Source organism: Mustela lutreola, chromosome 14 (assembly GCF_030435805.1).
Source record: "Mustela lutreola isolate mMusLut2 chromosome 14, mMusLut2.pri, whole genome shotgun sequence".
NCBI lineage: Eukaryota > Metazoa > Chordata > Mammalia > Carnivora > Mustelidae > Mustela > Mustela lutreola.
Window position 1 is genome coordinate 38,297,474 of NC_081303.1, and position 20,532 is coordinate 38,318,005.

At 58.5% G+C, this 20,532-nt stretch overlaps 1 protein-coding gene and 1 long non-coding RNA gene across 2 annotated transcripts in view; one reads left to right on the plus strand and one right to left on the minus strand.

Moving 5' to 3' along the window:
* Positions 1-20,532, plus strand: part of LOC131814452 (calpain-8-like) — an 80,426-nt gene that overhangs the window by 47,129 nt on the left and 12,765 nt on the right.
* On the minus strand, positions 4,241-19,401 carry LOC131814817 (uncharacterized). Its single transcript, XR_009347466.1, has 4 exons — positions 18,944-19,401; positions 15,978-16,066; positions 6,426-6,523; positions 4,241-6,123 (listed from the first exon to the last, which is right to left on the minus strand). It is a non-coding gene; the product is annotated as an uncharacterized LOC131814817 (long non-coding RNA).

Genomic DNA, 20,532 nt, shown 5'->3' on the forward strand with positions numbered 1-20,532 from the left:
GGGGTGAGAGATTTGGGGAAACCAGCATTGGAACGTCCTGACCCTGCACTCCCCCTGGCCCCGGGGAAGCCCAGAGCCACTGTGGTGAAAGCAGGTGGGGTGGAGGGCCCGGCGGGCTGCCCTTCCTCGGAGGGAGGCCTCCACACCTGTCCCTGCCAAACTCACCATGGTGCGGAGCCTGTCCTGGGCCATCCCACAGCCGCTATCTGCTTAACGCTGGCAACGCTTATTGCCACGGCCCTGGCTCCGAGAATCAGTCTGGAAAGGCCCCTGATGAAACTATTTCTCTGGAGTTGTAGGAAGACGTGAGGCCTGCCAGGAGGCCGTACCTGCCGTGCACCCAAGGGTCCCCGCACCCCCCGAAGCAAGCCTAGAGTCTCGATGGGATGGACAGTCAGATCCTGACTGCCTCCTGTGCCTAGCTCCCAACTCTGGCCCTCTCTCTTCCCGGCCCCCACCCCCCGTGTGACTTTAAGGAGAAGACCCAGACGCTGGGGAGGCTGGGAAGGGCACCGGAATGGCTGGAGGGCCAGGCCCACTGACCCTTGGGCCTCCCACCCTCCTGCCCAACCTGGAATCAGGACAGCATCAGCCGGACCCCCTGGTAGATGGTCCATTTCCTGCAGCAGGTCCGCAGAGACCTCCCTTCCTTCCCCGGGGAAGAGCCAGCTGCTGTGATAGCCTTGTGGCTTACAGGGGACCTCAACCAGACCTGCAGACGAGTAGAAAGATGGGTTCAGTGTACACCCAGGTCACGCTGAGTCAGTTCACATGGTTGGGTGCCCTACAGGGGGCTGGTGCTCCCGGGTGTCTGATGAGCAATGACATGCAAAGGCCCTGTGGCTGGTTCTTCTTGTGGAAGAGCCTGGAGGCACGGAAAGGGCTCTGGCTGTCCGTTGTGCAAGTCAGGCCTCCTGGAGCTCTCAGCTTCTCCATCAAGTGGCTCCTGCGCCCCTAAATGAAACAGAAGGATAGACAGGCTTCCAGACCCCGGGAACAAAGCTGCTTAATTATGTGAGCATCTTGTAACGAAGCCTCTTGCAGCTAAAATTAGATCCCGAGTGCATGAATGTGTGTTGGTGTTTGCATGCCAGAATTCACTTTCCCCTTAAAACATGAGAGGAGCTCCCTGGTTCCTGGGGGCCCTCAGCGGGGAGATGGGAGTGCTGAGGGCGGTCTACATGGCTACAAGAATGCTTGGGGTAGAGGTGTGTCTCCTGCACCTGGAAGCTCACCAGGGCTGTTGTAGTGTGGTTTGTGGGGGTCTAGTGGGAAACTGATGGGTCTGGGCCCCTAGTGCTCACCGTTCCCACCAGGACCAGTAGGCCTGAATGAGGTCGAAATGGAGTGGAAGGCAGAGCTTGAGCCAGGCAGGGCCATGCCCCCTGTTCCCGCCCGTTTCCCTCCCCAGCAGCCCTGGTGCCCGGGGTGGGGCTATTTAAGGTCATTATCATCTTTGGGGTGGGGCCCCAGCTGGGCGCAGTCCAGTGGCTCCTTCCATCTCTCTGGCTACAGTGGTTTTGGGGATGGTTGCATGAGCTATGGACAAGTATACACTCATTCACATGCAGAGACAATCACACTCAGAGGCAGACACACATGATCACATACGTACACACACGACCCACATGCTCACTTGGAGATACACGTGCACATGTACACACATGTCCCCATGCACTAACACACAGACACAAACACACGGGTATGTGCATGTTCACGCTCACACACACATGATCAAAGTCACACACACCGGCACCTACTCAGAGGTCTGTCCACCTTCACAATACAGACAGGAGGGTGGGTCTTGTGGGCATCCTGAAGGCTGCGGAGGCCCCTCCCTCCAGAGCCCAGACTTTGTTCCCATCTGTGCTGCTTTCAGTCCCCAGAGCCAGGACCTCAATCCTGCTCTTAATTAACTGCAGAAAGGACTGGAACCTGTTAGATGGGCTCATCCTGTGTTAATTCAAATGCAAAACAGGATAAATGCTCTTAGGTTTAAACTCCCTTGGCTGTAGGACAGCTGGACAGTCAGTGCTCACTCTCAGGTGAGTCCTTCTGCCCAGGGTGACCCGTATTGCCAGGTCAATGCACTCCAGGAACCCCACGCCTGCTGCCTTGGGAAGTTGTTCATTTGGGCTTCACGATGGGAGGAAGCTGAACAATCATAAGAATGCGTTTCTGCAAATTTTGGATTTACCTAAAGACACAAGCATGTGCCTATTAAGCATGGGGGAAAATATCAGCGAATGTTTTAAAATGACCAATAAAAAGGAAAATATCATTGCTCGTTTTTTATGGATCCTAATGTTTCTTTCTTTTTTTTTTTTTTTTCTGATGGGAACATCAACAAAATCCCCTCCTAGATGCCGGCCACTAAATGACACAGCCAGCACACGGTAATGCAGGCACGCAGGTGCCCGCCTGTCATAATTCATCTTCAAAACTGTAATTGGCCCAACAAAGAGCACAAAATCACTGCAAAGAGCAGATTCAATAAAAAACCGATTTCACTCTCTTTTCCAAAGCAACAAGCTGGGGACAGGAGCTCTTAAGTACATATCAGGTCGCTTCTCCGATTGCCACTCCCACCCCAATTTGATGAATTCTCGCCTATTTATTGAGGACCTACTCCACTGGAATCATTAGTTAGGTACTGGAGGAAAGCAAAGTTTGAGGCAAATTCCCCATGGCCAGGAAGCACAGTCAGGTGGGGAAGGAGATAAGTTACACTGTTATGAACGCCCCAGAAGAGAGGCAGTGTGGGTGACTCCTGCCAGGGAATCAGGGAGGGCTTTATGGAGGAGGTGGCATTTACACGTGATGGAGAGGCAGGAAGAGGGTGGGCAGGAGCTCAGACTAGCACGGGGGCAGTTTTAGCGGAGTGCAGGGGGTAGTGCGGGAGCGTGCGGAAAGGCAGGTGGAAGGTCCCTGATTGTGGAAGAAGCAGGTGTTGAAATTTGTAGGTGAAACCTGAGCCCCCTTCCCCTCCTGCAGTGTGGTAGGACAGCAACCTGCCCCCTGCCAGGCCCTGGGTGGTCCAGCTCCCTTGGCTGCAGGCCTGCCCCCAGGAGCCCAGAAGGGAGTGCAAAGGACTCAGCCAATGCTGCTAATCAGAGGAGGCGGCGGGGGGGGGGGGGGGGGGGGGAGTGGGGGGGGCTGTCACTGGGGTCACTGCTCACATGGGGCACAGGCCCCACAGTCAACCCCACAGCAGGAGGCTCCCGGCACTTCCAAGGCAAAAGATTTTGGAGCATTTACTGTTCAGTGCTTCTCTCCACCTCTGCTGCCGACATTCCCCTCCTTGAATGTTCAAATGCGCCAGGAAGAGACACTGAAGAGAAATGTTCAGGGGCACAGGAGGGAAATGCTAATGAGAGCCACAAAGCAGAATCCCAGGGAAGGGGAGGTCTCCTGAAGGAGTGGCAACCGGGGTACCTCGCTAACAGGGAAGTCGATTTGGTGACTGGGCAAGAGACTGTCAGAAAAGCGGGGCCCGGGGAACAGAGGCCGGGTGGCAGCCAAGGGTGGTGGGAAGGAGACCCACGCTGGTGCAGGTCTGCTCGCCCGCCGGCCATCCACACCTCCACGGGGTATTTGCTAACAGACCGACTGACTGTGGGGAAACTAGGGGTCACAGCTTCTCTGCAGGGGAAGGCAGGTGCTGCTGGGACCTTTCTGTCCCGGAGGATCTTGGCAACATGTGGAATGTGTCCCTCAGGAACGCCCCACCTACACCTGTGGCTCTCACCTTTCTGGGGCAGAAACCTGGACTTGGGGGATCTGGGAGACATTTGCCCTTTCCCTCCCCATGCACATTCCACCTGTTGCCCACTCCGTGTGTCCCCTCTGCTTCTCCTGAGTTTCTCTGCTCCCCCTACCCCACCCAACTACCCCATGGTTTCCTCTGGGACAGACTGAATCTCCAGTTTGGAGGATTCACTGCCTCATTCTAGATCTTACTTCTCAGCCTTCCCCCAGCCCCATGCCCCTCCCAAGGCCCCATAGCCCTTCCCCAGGCACCACAGCCCCACCCCTGGCCCCATGCCCCTCCCAGGCCCTACAGCCCCTCCCCCATCCCCAGAGCCCTTGCCCAGGCACCAGAGCCCTACCCCTGGCCCCATGCCCTTCCCAGGCCCTCAGCCCCTCCCCCCACCCCATAGTCCCTCCCCCAGCCCTTGCCCAGGCACCACAGCCCCTCCACCCCACCCCACAGCCCTTTCCCAGGCACCACAGCCCCTCCCCCATCCCCAGAGCCCCAAGGCCAGGGCCTGCTCCCTCCCTGCCCTTGGGAGGGAGGTGCACCATGGTGGTCCACATGGGTGGACCATGTGACCTGTCTGGGCTAATGAGATATTCTTGATGCAATGCCTCCAGAGGCTTGCCATGTCCTTGTGCCCTGGAGTTGGGCAAGCTTTCATTCCTGGGATCCCCCGAGAAGGTTATGCACCAGGCAGAGGCGCCACTTCAGATATGGCCTCTGCAGAAAGCTGAGGAAAAGACCCAAGTCTATTCAGGAGCCTAAAGCCATGCCCCGCTCGCCCGCCCCAGAATGAGGGTAGCCCAGATCAGCTGTAGCGAGGTGAACCCGCAGAACCCTGGTCATGAGAAGAAATAGCCTTTGTCTCAAGTCACTGAGGGTCGGATGCTTTGTTACGTGGCGTGGCTGCTCGGTTTGCGGGCTGATGCAACCCTGGTCATCCAAGCTCCCCCCCTTCCTCCTTAAGCCCAACTGTCATAGGGATGGTCGCTGTAGCAGGAAAGACTTCCCCATTAGAGATATTCTGACTTTCTTCCAGAGGCTTAATCCTTAGTTCACGTGCCAACATACGGAGATCCATGCTCAGCCTTAGCAGGGGCGACAAGAGGCAAGAACGGGGTGGTTCTGCAGGAGGCTGAGACATACGCCCTTTCTTCGAGAGTGAGAGAGTAGGGCCAGAAGCCAGCAATCACATGGCAGGGTACTGGCCACGTTTCTGACCCAAGAGCAGACCACGGGGAGACAAAGTCATCATTCTGCAGATGCCCATGTTTCTTCTTAAGACAAATTATCTCTATTTTTTTAAAAATCCCCAGTAATTACGAGTATCCCTTCTTCTGCACACACCGCATGAGCCAGTGAGGAACTGGAATGCAACACAGCCTTCCCATATGTCAGTTCCAGTTACGCCTTCTTTTAAAGCGTGTTCTGTGCATCCTTCTGGAAGGAGGTGAATGAAATGTTCTTGTAAATGGACAAATGATTCACGGGATCATGACTACTTCTCACCAGCTGCATCAATTCTAGGCAGCGATGGGACTTGGTGAGATATTATTTACAACTTGTTAAAAACACTCTTTGAGACACTTCGGGCCTTGTTCGGTCCTGGTGAGCTCAGCTGAACGTGGCTGGGATGGCAGTCGGCCGAAACTGGTCCTCCCGGCACACCCACGCTGCCTGGGCCCAGAGGAACTGCATGCCGGCATGGGGAGGCTTCTGGAACTCTTTCCTCTGAGAGGGAGGACGGGGAAGCCTGAGACATGCACGGGACTTTACTGGGCCATCAACGTGGCATTCGATCAGGCATCGATCCAAGTGACATTCTGTCTGGTGATGGGGTCACAGCTACACAGGGCAAAGGACAAACACACAGTCCTGCTCTCAGGTTGCCTATGGTCTCACAGAGATACGGTTCCCCGTCTATTAGGTAGTCTTCAGGAAAGAAATGACCTGGCTTGCCTGTCCCTTAATCTCCTCCTCCGTCAAATTATGAAAATGAAAATGGTCATCACATCCCAGGACGGTGGGGACAGCCACGTCAGCCAACACATGTCCACCATACCCCCTTGTTCCCTGAGAGGACCCTGAGCTTGTTGGGGCGGCCATGCTTCCTGATGACGGCTCACCTTCCCAGGCTCCCTGCGGCCACGTGGGCCTCTACATTGGCCGTTCCAGGAGGATCCAAGCCGGAGCCCTGGCTTCCGTCCTGTGCGAACCGTCCGCCTCGCTTATTTCCAATGGGGGTCTGCTCCCAGCTCACTCCCAGATGAGAACCTCCCGGAGTGACCCCTCACCATCAGTAGCCCCTTGACGCTCCTGTCCTTCGGGCCCGAGTGCCGACACTGCCAAGGACATTTCAGCAAGGCCTGGGGAGACACAAAACACACCTCACTTTCAAAAATTCAATCCTTAAAAAAAAAAAGAATCATGCAATGTTTGCTTTTTTACTGTGATATATTTTTATTAACTTCAATATAAAAATGTTTTAACTTCCCTGCTGATGGGAAGAATTAATTGTATTCGAGGAAGATGCTGGGTGTTCAGCCGCAGTTCTGAGCGCCCCCTCTGAGGGCGTTCGGGAGCTCCCTGTCCTGTCATCCATGGGATGTGGGTGCCCTCCTGTGACCCCTTGTTCCACACACCGTCCCGTCCTCATGGAGCATCTTACCTCCCTGGCCACTGGCAAACTCCCGGGTGTGCTCCCGTCTGAGAGTGCCCAGCAGGCCGGCTGTGCTAACCGCTTCGGCCTCTGGTCCCACCACACATCTGTCAAGCACAGGGGACATTCTGTTCATCGTGGAAGGCTTCCAGTTACTTGTGTGTGACCAACGATCCCCACACCTAGAGACCCCTCCTCCCGAGGGGGACAGGTGCCCCAGGAGCAAGCAGGCACCAGCTGCCTGGACGCGCCTCGGTACCACAAGCGGGGAGGCGTGAGGACAAAGAGAGCATCTGAGAACGGATGTGCCGGCCGGTGACGTCCCCATGCACCCTCGCAAGCCGTCTCTGCCCTGCACCCAAGTGTGGAGGTTGAGGCTGGGGCAGGAGGGCAGGGAGGGACCTGCTTGCTGCTGTGAGGGACCCGGCATGGAGGGACCCGTCTCCGGCTCCCCGTCCCTGGTATTTCTTACCCCCAACCCCACACGGGAAACTGAGTGCTTGGTGTTCATTCTGAGCGCGGGTCAGTGGTCTGTACAGGAAACCGGGATGGGCTCTGGTGTTGGCCACATCCCCCCAGAGCCACTTCTGTGTCCCCCACTCTCAGGGGCCCAGCAGAACAAGGGGGGCTCTAGGCGTCTCCCCCGAGCCCCTCCCCTTGGTGCTCTGGAGGGGCAGGCTGCCCTCCGGGATCTGTCCATGGCTGTGGGCTAAGTGTCCGAGGTCTAACCCCAGCCCCTCCACTCGGCCCTCTGGAGGGGCAGGCTGCCCTCCGGGAGCTGTTCGTGGCTGTGGGCTAAGCGTCCCCCTTGTCTGCCATTAAAAGCTCAGTTATGGGAGCCTTCATAGCAGGTGTCATTGAACAGACATTAAGACCCAACTGGCCATGGTTAAGGGGACCATTAGCACATGCCTGATGTTTGCCCTGACAAAGGGAGATCCAGCCAAGCACTCATGTGATAATGGGCCGGGAAACACCCCCTGGGGGAAAGTAACAGGCTGGGGGGCGGGGAGGGCATGCCCTGCCTGGGGCCCTCAGAGCATCTGTAGACTCTAAGTCAGGCTTGCCTTGGCCTCTCTGGGTCTCTGGCGCTCTACCAAGGAGGTGGGGACCGCTACCTGCCCCGCCAGCCTGAGCATGTTCCGGGGAAGCCTGCCTTGTGAAGGCAGGACAAAGGGTCACTCTGCCTCAGTTTCCCCTGAGCTGACGGGTCTTTGGGAGCCGAGACCAGCGTCAAAGCGAGCCGAGCTCATTTATGCTTCTGTGGGTCTGAAGGGGGCAGGCCCGTCAGGGCACCGACACCCCACCTCCAGCGGAACTGCGCATCCGCACAGGTATCCCGCCCCGCCGACCCACTCTCCCACCTGCAGCCTTCCATGACCAGGAGGCGGCGCAGTGTGGGGTGCAGACAGGTGCTTTGGGTTCAGGTCTCCCTGGGTTCGACGCCCAGCTCTGCCCCCTGCGAGTCAGGCTCCTCTTTTCTGTTCCCTTGGGGCGCTGCGCACACCATCCCTCTGGCCGCCCAGTTCCCTCTGCTCTGTGTTCATGCCTGCACCTGCTGCAGAGTGGAGAGCCCAGGGTCTCCTGGACCCTGCCACTCCCCAAGGGAGCAGACACCCCCTAAATCACGTTCCATCCATGAAGGTCTCTCCCCTGGGCCACGCCCGATGGCGAGCACAGCCGGAGACTATCCGCAAACCCACCAACCTGCCCGCTGACCAGACCTCGCGCCCCCACCTGCGTACCCAGCACCGGCCATGCGCTCAGCTCACTCCTGCCATGCTTTCTGCTCCCAGCGCCCCAGGTACCACTTCCTCCTACCTGCTCCTCCTCCTCCCCTTTCTGAGCCCTTCCCTGCCCCCACCCTGCCTCCTCCCAGGCGGTCCCTCCCCCTGAACCTATGGCTCCCCATAGCCTCCATGTCCCTCAGCCTGTAGGCCCCTTCTGCGGGGCATGTGCCTTCAGGACCCTGCCTCGGGCAGCCGGGTCCTCCTCCTCCTCTCTCTCTGCCATGTGCTGTGGTGACCAGCAGTGTATGTGAACGTGCTCTTGCCAGACTCACCCCAGCCCTAACTGAACGTCAGGTGCACTCTACCCGCCCGCTGAGCCAGTCCCAAGGCTGCGCCCTGCCGAAGGGGTGGGAAGGTCAGCACACCTCGTGCCAGGCCTGTAACCTTGCACACTTAGCCCCCAGCCACGGACAGCCTATAGCCCCCCGTGCCTGGAGTGCAGGGTACTCCCACGGGCCGTGGCCAGCCAAGCCCGCAGTGTTTTCTGTGGGTCATCCAGCCCCTCTCACGTGCACAAGTGCCTCCTCTAAGATTTCTCATCCCCGTGAGTGGTGGCGCTTTTACTCTTAGGACCGCGCTCACTGCGTCAGACATCGCGGTCTGGAAGGGGCTGAACAGTGGCCGCTAGAGAGGCACGTCTGCGTTCGCGACTCTGCAACCTGTGGCGGATACCTTTAAAGGGTCTTGCCTAATGTAAATAAACGAAGGATCTCAACGTGAGACGGTCCTGGATCATCCCCCAACCCAGACACAAGCGTCCTTTCCAGATACACACACACAGGACAGGACACACGGACTCAGAGACAGATGGAGGGACGCAGCCATAACCACGGACACTGGGGCCACAGCGGCTGTGCAGGGCCAGACAGACCCTGCCTCAGAGCATGGCCTGAGTGGCTGCTGTGGCCTCGCCTCGAGCATGGACATACGGCCCCCCCGGGACACTGATTCCGGATGCCCCAGGGACACTTAAGGGGCAGCGGGCAGCTTGTTAGAGTCTCGTGGGTACTGAGGGGCGGGGTCCCAGCCTCCCCGTGAAATGGGGGGGGGTAGTTGGTAAAAACAACCCTTTGCCCCCTGGGTTGCTGTGGACTTAAGGGTGTAGAAGAATGGACCCATGGACAGCAGGGAGGGCCCATGTGGGACACAGTGTGTGTGTGGAAGGCACCTGCTGTAACAGCCCGTCTGCGGGGTCCCCAGCTCAAGCGCTCTGGTCTCCGGGGTCTCCGGGCTCACACGCTCTGGTCTGAGAGATTCCCCTTCTCAAGCACTGTGGTCTGCAGGGTCACCCGCTCTCGTGCTCTTGTCTGTGAGGTCTCCCGCTCATGCACTCTGGTGTGCGGGGTATCCTGGGCTCCCTGTCTCTGGGCTGTAGGGTCCCTGGCTCACCCGTATTATCTGCAGAGTCCTCTGCTCATGCATGTGCCCTGGTCTAGGGGGGTCCACCACTCACGTGCTCTAGTCTGTGGGGTCTCCAGCTCGTAAGCTCTGGTCCGCGAGGTCTCCCTGACTCTGCACTCTGGTCTGCGGAGTTTCCCTGGCTCATGCGCTCTGGTCTGTGGGGTCTCCCCCTCATGCACCCTGGTCTGCGGCACCTCACTGGCTTGGGCGCTCTGGACTGTGGGGTCCCCTGCTCACGAACCCTGGTCTGTGGGGGTCTCCTGCTAACGTGCTCTCATCTGTGGGGTCTCCCCAGCTCTCGTGCTCTAGTCTGGGGGGTCTCCCCAGCTCACTCACTCTGGTCTGCGGGGTCTGCCCCTCATGCACTCTGTGTCCACCCCGCCACACAGCACGTGTTTCCCAGCCACCACACTGCTGACACTCCCTGCTGAGAGGCTGTCCTGGGCTCTGTAGGATTTGAGTGGTGTCCTTCCACTGCATTCACCCCGGCTTGGCTCCCTGTCATGCAGAATGACCCTGGCTCACTCTGGCCCAGTTTGGGAGACACCGCTGCCCTGGTGGAGAACAGCCTACTAGGTGGAGGGGCCAGGACTTCAGAACCTGGTGCTCCTGATTGCAGTGGGCTTGGGATGCAGGCAGGGGTGCAGGGTGGAGCACTGGAGCCGGCAGATGGTTAGCAAAGGCCCAGGGGTGGGCAGGCCATGCAGGCGGTACGCAGACAGGGACCGGGATCGCCCTGGACAGTGGCATCAGCTGCACGGTGACTGCAGGTGCTTCGTGAAGCTGCGATGTGACGGGAACCATCTGCCTGTCACAGGGTTGGCTGCCCCGTGGCTGTTCCTGCTGTTCCAGCCAGCTGAGTGAACCCTTAATGGGATGCGGGACAAAACACCTCTGCACGGGGCTGCAAAGCCTCCCAATCAACTCTTCAAATAATAGGCACACGCCCAAGATGGGGGTGGGAGTGTGCAGTGTGATTTGGAGCAGTGTCTCTGCCAGGGCTGAGATTTCTGTCGTGGTGATAGAGGTTCCTAAAGACCTGGGCCCCCCGGCCTGTGATGACGATGATGGCTGCTGACAGACAAAGCTGAATCGGAAAAAGAGAGACCACGCTTGGGGACTGTCACTTCATTTTCCTTTCCTGTGACTGTGGTCCAATCCACGGCAGTGCCAGCCACTCCCTGCGGAGCTCCAGGGTGGCCCTTTCCCCCTCACCTGTCTTCTGCCTAGAAATTGAGGGGAAGAAGCACAAAGTCCCTCAGACTCTGGAGGTCTGAGCCCATGCGACTCTGCCCTTTGCTGCTGTGTGACTTCAGGCCAGGCGAGCCTGGACCAACTTTCTGAACAGGACAAGGACGGCCACGATGATACCACGCCTGCTTACTAGTGGCTTATTCCAGAGCCCACAGGAGTCACGATAGCACTCTGAGGGCGTGTTCTCACTACTCCCATCTTACAAAAGAGAGAGAGGCTTCGAGAGGTCAGACAGTTTGCCAAGGCCAAGCACCTCATCAGGGCCACCCTGTGTGGTTGTTCTGGTTGTGTACTGCACAAAGGAGCTCCACCTAGGGCGACAGTTACACTGCCCATGAATGCTGACGTCCAAGACAGTATGAAGTGGGCACAGGGCTCCCAGCGCCCCACTGGGCATGTCCGAGAACAATTTCCTTCATGACCCACCCAGACGCCCATGCCCGGATCCCCATGCAGGAGCACAGGAGCTCATGCTCCCTCTTGGCCTGACACCTGCTGTGGAGCAGATCCTGAGTCGGCTCTGGCTGCCTGGCTGGGGGATGGAGCAGGTGCACGCTGGTGTCCATGAGACTGGGACCCCAAGGGAACAGCAGGTGGACGTGGGGCACCAAGCAGGACCCTGCCCAAGGACCAGGACCACAAACGCTGCTCTCTAGCAGTCTGGAGGGTAGACAACTCAAGGCAATCTTGCTGGCTGGACCCAGGCGTCACAGGGCTAGCCTCCCTGGCCTGATCTGTTTCCTGCCTTTTCCAACCTGCCCTTCTGCACCCCAGGATCTCAGGATGGCCCGAAGACAGAAGGGAGCCTCACATGAGGCCTGTCCTTCAGGGTCCAGGTGGGTCCCACCTGCTTGCTCAGTGAGGAGCACGGGAGGGGCATCAGCTCTCACCAGGCCCCGAGATTCCTGTAGGTGGATGTTTCCCTAAATGTTCCCTGACTCCTGCCCAACATGCTTCTCTGGTGCTTCAGCAACCCCTCGGTTCTGCTCTCCAGCAAGCATGTCGGGCTCCAGCTGCAGCACAATGTGCAAGTTCTCCACACACCATGCTGCACCACACGGGACGGGGACTTCATGCCAGCGGCCTCTGTCAGTACTGTGCACGACCCACTCTTCCCTTTGCACGACTGCCACTGATGATGAAGTCCTTGAGACTGTGCTAGGGTCACCTCCACCAGGAAGCCCTCCCTGATTACTCAGGAGTCGCCCTGAAGATTCTCACCCTCTCTATGTCAAGTGACAGTCCTCGGCTCCGTTGCCTGTGCCCACAGGGGCCTGCACTCCCCTCTGTCATGACGTGTACCACTCTTGGTGCTCACCTTCTCCACCAGACTTTGATCCTCTCCACGCTGTGGACTCTGTCAGCAGGGACTTGACCAACTGAGAAAAGCTTTCTCAAGGCCTGGTGTAGACCAGAGCCAGGGACTCACAAGTCCTTGTGACTCTGCTAAGTCGGGAGCTCCTCAACAGGCCACCGCCAGCAATGTCCGAGGCTCCCCATCCCCCGCACCTCTGGCCCCCCCTTCTGGTCCTGAGCTTATCTGGGACAGGGCAGCTCCTCACAGACGTGCTCTCAAACCCTCCAGCAGGCGCCGAGTGCTAACCATTCTTCCCAGGGATACCGTGAGCGTTCCTGTGCCAGGACGGAGCATGTGAGAATCTGACGTGACACGCTCCCCATCCTCACAGAAGGGTCTGACCAGTGAGGAATGGGCCACAAGGCAAACCACTGGAATGCGACATGTTCACACTTGGGTCGAGCAAAGCGCTGTGTGACACGGTGCTGAGACGGGCTGGCCCTAGCTGGAGTTGATGGGGTTGGCTCTGGCCGAGAACAGGTAGGCTGTTCCAAGCAGCGCACACGAGGTTGGTTCCAAACTGCACAGCACTAGAGCGCCTGAGCCAGCCCTCCGGCGGCACCCAGGACACAGGGATGAGGGATATCCAGAAGAGCCTCGTCCTGGAAGAAAGGCATCTTCACTGCCACGACAAGGGACCTAGAATTTGCCCTGCATGCGACAGGGGCCAGGACAGTCCTGTGCTTCATAGAGACACCACCTTCTTGGGACCTGAGCCAGCGCCCCAGCAGCTGATGCCTTGCTGGCTCTGAGCTCCTCCGGCAGCAGAAAGGACAGACAACCAGGAAGGCCCAGGAGGCGGGAGACCGGGGGCAGCGGTCCTTCTGACGGGGATGTCCTCTTCTTGGCCGGATCCTTCTGCAGCCCTCAAAGCAGGAGCTCATCAAGGAACAGACAGAGTGATGGGGCCATGGACACCTCCTGGATCCTGGGAGCATGCTCAGGTCCGGGCGAGATGGCGCAGAGGTCAGAGAGAACATGGTCTCACTGGTTCGAGCATGCGGCCCTTCCTTCCAAGAAGCCACGGTCTCCATATCCAAACCATCTGAACAGCTTCCCAGGTTTGTGGTCGGGATGCAGCCCTCGAGCACGGAGGGAGGGAGGAAGGAATCAGATGCTGCCAGGCCTCTCCCCCAGCACCATGCACGCCATCCCCAGGACCGACCAGGGACCCCAGGCCAGGGCAAGCTCCTTCCCTGGACACGAGGACCTGGGCCCAGTCCTGGGGAAGCAGGACGGAGAGGAAGACTACGTTCTTGATGCTGGTCCTGCCGGCCTGGTGGTCATCCCCTCAAGACCAAGGGGCAAGAAAGAGCAAAAGACAGAGTTCTCGTCCCCAAGGATTCTCAGTCCACACAGCAAGAAAGGCCCAAAGGAGCGCCCCAGCTCATGGCCCCAAAGCCACTGGAATGTCACAGTGTCCAGCCCCTCCCTGGTTCTCCTGCACGAGTGGGAGACACAGCACCTCTGAGAGACCCCCGCGTCCACGGCGATGCTCCCTTCCCACATCCATGGCGACGCTCCCTTGCCTGTGATCCTCCACACCCGTCTGAGCTTGGCCCGCAGCCCCAACCGTGCAAAGATCAGCTTTTTTCTCAAAACAAGGAGTTCCCTGAGGCCGGTGGCTTTGTCAAGCCCCAGGCATGGCCTGTAGCAGGTACACCGTCCCAAGTCCTGAACTGCAGAAACACATGCCATTAGGCCCCTGCAGGAGCTCACGCGGTGGGTGCGCCACCTGTCCTAGATCCTTCCATGCTGCTCTCTGAGATGCAGGACCTTAGCACCTGGATGAGCAGAGAAGATCACTGACAGTCTTTGCCCCAATGGAGGACCCTCCTTTCTCAGGGAAGTAGGTCCTTGGCGGCCAGTCACATCCCCTGGTCAAACCATGGGCAACCCCTCCCTGAGCACAGCTGATGCACCCCCACCTCCACCAGGCACCCTGGAGTGTAGGACATGTACGGGCTCGGGCGAGCCTCCAGCGCTGGAGGCCAGTGGGTGACCAGCACAGAAGGGCTCTGAGGGGGTCCAGGAGTGGGCAACCCCCAAGTACCATTCCCCCGGGCTCATGGAAACTGTCTACACGGTGGAGAACCCCGTGAGGCCAGGCCGTGATGGTCCGCCAGCAAAGGAAGGCAGGCATCAGTTTAAGTCTGTTGTCTGTTCTTCATTCCAGGAGACTGAAACTGGGACTGCACGGTGGAAAGGTATTTCTGAACACTCAGGGTGGATGGTGGCTTCCAGGCCACTGCCATCCCCGTCACCCTGAGGTCACGGTCAGCACCGAGACGCACTGCTCACAGCCCGTCTCCCTCTTGAACTAGTGGCAGGCTGTCATGCCTCTAACGGGTTTCCCGCGGCCACCGGGAAAAGTCACCACACGCTCTCTTGTAGCTCTGCAGTCACGAGGTCTAAATTCGGGGCCGTGCTCCCCAGGCAAGTGTGTTCTCTTGTGTCCGAGGAGTCCAGACACAACTGTGCCCTTGCCCCCGGGGCCCTCCTCCACCTCCAGCAGCGCCTGCGATCCTCCACCTGCTTCCCTCTCCCCCGGTCTGTCTCTTCCACACAGAAGACCACACACAGCAACATATACACGTGTGCACACACATGCCTCTGCTTCCCTTGTCTCACCTCATCTGATGCGGACCCACCTGCCCCCACGTAGCAGGCTCCTCACACGAAGCTGGTGTGTGGCCCAACAATCCAGGATCACCCCACCCCCAGTGAGAACCTTGAACCAGTCACATCGGCGAAGCCCCTCCTGCAAGGGGACGTCACACATTCCCAGCTTGGGGGCAGCAGGACGTGGCATCTTCTGGAGGCCGGGACCCCATCTGGCCCAAGCCCCGGCCAGCTCCTCAGATGCAGCTTCTAAAGCCCCTCGGGCCTTGGCCTGACCACCCCCCCACCCCAGACAGAAGCCTATCTGTGTGGCTCTGAGCAGTGTGCCACCCCTGCCGCCCGGCCCTCATTTTCCCGTGTGTGCAGGGCCATGGGCTTCCAGTTCTGCCATCCTGCCGCAAGACTGCTCGGCACACAGGCTGAGCAGGGAGGGCCCGGCCATTCGCTCGCAGCCCGGCAGTGAGGACACCTGTGTCCAGAGAGAGAAGCCACACACCTAGGACCCAGTCATGGAACGTTAAGAAGTCCCTCAGCTTGCGTGTTCTAATTGAATCAACACAGATTTAACTCGGGTGTGACGTTCAGAACATGACCCATAAAAACATCCACCAGTGCTGCTCTAAGGGGCCTCCCGGAAGAAAGATGCCCTCGGGGGGTTCAGGAAAGGGCCACCTGGCTGGGGCTGTTAGCCGGAGGCTGGGAAGGGCTGGCGGGAAGCGTGTGAGGAAGGATCTACGACAGGCCAGAAGATGTCACCCTCCCACCTGGACGTCCCGAAGCAGAGGACGGGGTGTAGGGAGGGTGACCAAGCCGGCCACGGGTCCGAGGCTCAGTGTTCTTGGCTCCAAATGCCTGTGCCCCTCAGCATGGCTCTGAGACGGGTTGAAGGCAAACCCCTCGTGCTGCTCGGCCAGCAACAACCTCCAACGACAAGTGTCCACTAGACCTCCTGACCTCCATCTGACCAGCCTTCGCCCAACCCCAGAAACACTCTTACTGGTTCCCACTCTGCTAGTGAGGAAAAAGACCTCCTAATAAAAGCTCCTCACTAATAACAAGAATCCCCTGTTGTGGAAATTTGGCACACATTCTTCAACAACAAAAAGGAAAACAGGATGTCTGCTTTGCAGCACTTACCAGCCCTGAGAAGGAGACGTGGTGGACTCCGATTCATTTTTCCAACCACCCTGGGGAACGGAGATCCTCTCAATGTGAGCGTGAAGGAGCTGTGGGGACAGAAGTTAGAGACGGAGTCCGTGAGAGTCTAACAGAGGTTATTTTTGGAACTGGATTTGGGGCAGCAGATAGAACCGTCCCTGCTGGGGCTGTGAAGGTCACACCTGTGCTAGGACACCAGGGGCCCCAGTGTCAGAAGCAGCAGCGACCAAGGGCCAGGACCTCACCATCCCTCACATGGAGGATTTCCTCTAAGAACACCTCCATCCTCACATGAGGGTCCATGTCCACACAGGACGGATGAGAAAGGCTGACACACAGAGGAGCATGTGGGAATGGGGACAGAGGTTCAAGCTGCCGGCCAAACGTGGCACGCAGCCACCAGGTAAGCCGGCGAGTGGTGCCAGGAAGGTGCCGGCAGACGTCCTGGCAGAGAGGATTGGAGAGACCACCTCCCCTGTGGACGCAGGGTGTGGGCAGGAGGCCAGGGTCACCTGTTTACTGGACTTCCAACTCCTGAGGGCTGGCTACAATCTGTCTTGTCCATGCCTCTGTGCCCCATGCAGAGAAACGGGCCCAGCAGAGAGCAGGTCCTCACAACATGGTAGCTGGCTGAAGGAACCATGAATGAGTGAGTTCCTAAGCACAGGGCGCTGAACCAGCTCAGAGCTGGGCCCTCGGGACTCCAGCGCACTCTGCTGGGGGATCACCCAAGCCAGGCCACCTCGAGGATCCCCCCAACCAGCTGCCCTCTACGCAGACTCCTCTGGCTTCTCTGGGACTCCTTTACTCAGCCCTCCCTGATGGCCGGCTGGCCACGAGGTGGGACCCAACCCAATGCAGGGGCTCCCGGGGTTCCCCGGACGGCTCCCTCCCAGCCCCGCAGGCTTTTGGCCACCACGCCCTCCTCATTCCACCTTCCACCCTCCTTCTGCCTTACAGCTAGCTCCCTCCGTCTCGGCCGGGCCTGCATCCTGCCCTGCGTCCTGGCCCTCCGGCCAGGGGCCCCACCCGCCTCTGCTGCACTAACAAGCAAGCCCCATTCCAGAGCCTGTGGTACCATCACTGTCACCCGAGGCAACCACAGCAGGACCACTCTCCCACCACAGGGCCCAGCATTCAGGGAGGGGAAGTCCCGTCTGGGACACAGCGTTTTCCAGGGGTGGAAAAACTCAGTGCCTCCGGGATGGTTCCATAGCTGGTCCCCAAGTGTCTGATGCCCCTCCCTCCACAAGAGGGGGTTAACAGTCCCGCTGAAGGTGAGTGGGACTGCTGGCCCGCTGCAGCCAGCAAATGTCCGCCCGGGTTTCCTGGGATCCCTAGGCTGTGGCTGCAGGGTCCCCAGGCAGCGTGCTGGCCTCCACCTGTGCCCACAGGGCTCTGTCTCCACCGTCTGGGTGACCTGGACTTCCAACACGGGAGAATGGGGTGCAGGGCATTGCCTGAACCCTACACCAGCAATGGGCGCAGAAATGTGTGCAGAGGCGGGACAGCAGGCCTGCGGCGAGGCTGGGAAATACCGCTCACCCTCCAGTAGACTGCAGCCTGGGAGTGGAAGACCGGGATCTAGGTGATGCCCGTGTCCCCAGCAGAGGGGGGCTCCCCAACGACTCCTTCAGTCTCCCCTCACAGCACCCCTTCCCCTGCCTCTCACCTCAGGACACACAGTCAACCTAACCTGCCAGATCACGTACAGAGACTTATCACAAACCCATGTCAATGGCAGCACACCTTCCCTGTAAAACCTGCTGTGGCTCCCAGTTCCAGTCGCCCAATGTGGCTCCAGCATCTGGGGGCTAGGAAGCACAGGCTCAGGTCATCTCCCGTGAGTGTGGGTTGACAGGGCGGGGACACATGCACAGCGGCCCTCTACTGGCCGGCGGGGATCGGGAGCTCTCCTACACGCTGGGCAGACATCCAGCAGGCAGGGCCTGCTGTCTGTCCTCCCCGAGGGCCTCTCTTTGCAGGTGGCCCCTCCCCCCAGCAGCATGGGTGCAGGATTGCAGGGAAGTGGTAGCATGGGATGGACCCTCAGGGGTCAGCGCTGAACAACACAGTGTCACTTCTGGCACATTCTTCACATCCAAAAAGACCGCAGGGCAGTCAAGTGCTCCAGGAGGGGATGAGATCTGTCCTCGGTCGGGCAGGAGGAACAGCGTGTGCCTTTGTGGAGGGGGACTCCCTGGGATCCATGCTGGGATGCTGCACCCCATCACCGGCTGAGAACAGGGTGCTCGGTATCCACACACTACAGAGATGCCTTGGCTCATCTCAGGAGGGTCTACACAGGGTTGACCCCAAAGTCACACACTCCGGAGGTCTGCCCAGGGAGACTTGGGATGGTGAGACGAGGTCCCATGGGGCTGTCCGGAGCTCTGTGGTGCCTTCCCTCTCCTCCCCCCAGGGAAAGAGAGGAAACCTCCCTGGTCATAAGCCCAAGGCAGCCTTCCAGACTGACATGGACTGAGCGGGCCTGGACCACGTCGGCTGCAGCACGTGCACCCCACTGACAGCACACAAGCCTCCCGGGACCACCAAAGGGTAAGCAGGAACGTCTGCTGGACAGAGGCCAGCTCTGGGATGGGTGGCGGTGGATCCCATCAGAGTCTGCAGAGTGCGCAGCAAGAACCCAGGGCTGACGGGCACCTGGGAAGGAAGGACCACCCACCCATGCCAGGGTGCTGCCACCAGAGTCCCCGAGAATCCCCGAAGCGTCCCAGAGCGAGAGGACCAGCTTGGACGCAGCCCACCCCGAGCCCCAGCCCCCGGGGGCTGCCCTCCCTCAGCTCCCCCAGTGGTGGACAGGGGGCGTCCTTGGCCCCTGTGGCCCACGCAGCTGTCGCACCCCACGGGATACCTGGCTGAATGGGGGCTGGAGATGCAGCTGGACACCGGTGAGAGCAGTGGAAGGTCCGCCGCACACCCACCTTGGACGGCAGTTCCTCGGAATCAGGGAGCACCGCGCAGAGCCGTCAGCACACCGGGCGCACGCACTTCCCTCTCTCGCGGCCTCGGGGGCGTGGGCTCTGCAGACTCTGGAGCAAGTCCGTCCCGCAGGCCGCAGGACCTAAGCCCAGCTCTGCCGCCTAAGCCACGCCAATGAAGGCGAAGTGCGCAGCCGCCCGTGGCACCCACCAACGCGGGGCTCGAAAAAGAGTCACGGGGTGATTCAACGGGCTGAGCTGTAAGGCGTGGGGGGTTCTTAGCCGAGCTCTCTCAGCGCCTTGGCAGCCGGCCTGGGGGAGCAGGCGGCTGGGCGCAGGCCGGCCGGGCGCCTCAGGGACATCCTGCTCCGCAGCTTGCCACGCTCCCTGTGAACGCCTGTGGACGATGCCGGCGTAGTTCCGGCACTTCCGGCGTGCGGCCCGCACTTCCGGCTGCGCCCATCCCATGCGGCCAGCAGGCCTGGGATACTTATGGCACTTCCGGGCCGGCCCTCTGATGCCCCCAGCGGGTGCGGACACCCCTGCACTTCCAGCAGCGTGGGGAGGACGGGCTGCTGCTGTGGTCCCGCCTCTTTGTGTCCATAGAAATTTTGTGTTCCATAGAAACACAAAATGTCTGGATGCCTGAGTGGCTCAGTGGGTTAAGCCTCTGCCTTCAGATCAGGTCATGATCTCAGGGTCCTGGGATCAAGTCTCGCATCAGACTCTCTGCTCGAAAGCAGGGAGCCTGCTTTCCCCCCTGCCTCTCTGCCTACTTGTCATCCCCCCCTCTCTCTGTCAAATAAATAAGTAAAAAAATCTTAAAAAAAAAAAAAGAAACACAAAATGTCTTTGTGTTCCATACAAGTTTTAGGACTGTTTCTAGCAGCTCTGTGAAAACTGCTGATGGAATTTTGTTAGGGATTGCATTAAGTTTTTAAAGAAGATTTTATTTATTTATTTGACAGAGAAAAATCACAAGTAGGCATAGAGACAGGCAAAGGGCGGGGGGAATCAGGCTCCCCACTGAGCAGAGAGCCTGATGCAGGCCTTAAGAACCCTAAGATCCCGACCTGAGTCAAAGGCAGAGGCTTAACCCACTGAGCCACTCAGGCGCCCTAGACATTTTAATAATATTTGTTCTTCCAAATCTTGAGCATGGAATGGTTTTCCATCTTTTTGTGTATTCCTCAATATCTTTCATAAATCTTCTATGGTTCTCAGTGTACATCCCTTGAACTACTTGGGTAGATTTATGCCTCAGTAACTTGTGCTTTTTGGAGCAATTATAAATGGGATCGATTACTTGATATCTCCTCTTGCTGCTTCATTGTTAGTGTATAGAACTGTAACTGACTTCTGTACATTGATTTTATATCCTGTGACTTTGTTGGATTTCTGTATCAGGTCTAACCATTTTTGGTGGAGTCTTTTGGGTTTTCTACATGCAGTATCATGTCATCTATGAAGAGGGAAAGTTTAATTTCTTCTTTGGCATTTTGGATGTCTTTTATTACTTTTTGTGTCTACTGAGGCAAGGACTTCCAGTACAATGTCAAATAACAGTGGTGAGAGTTGACATCCTTGTCATG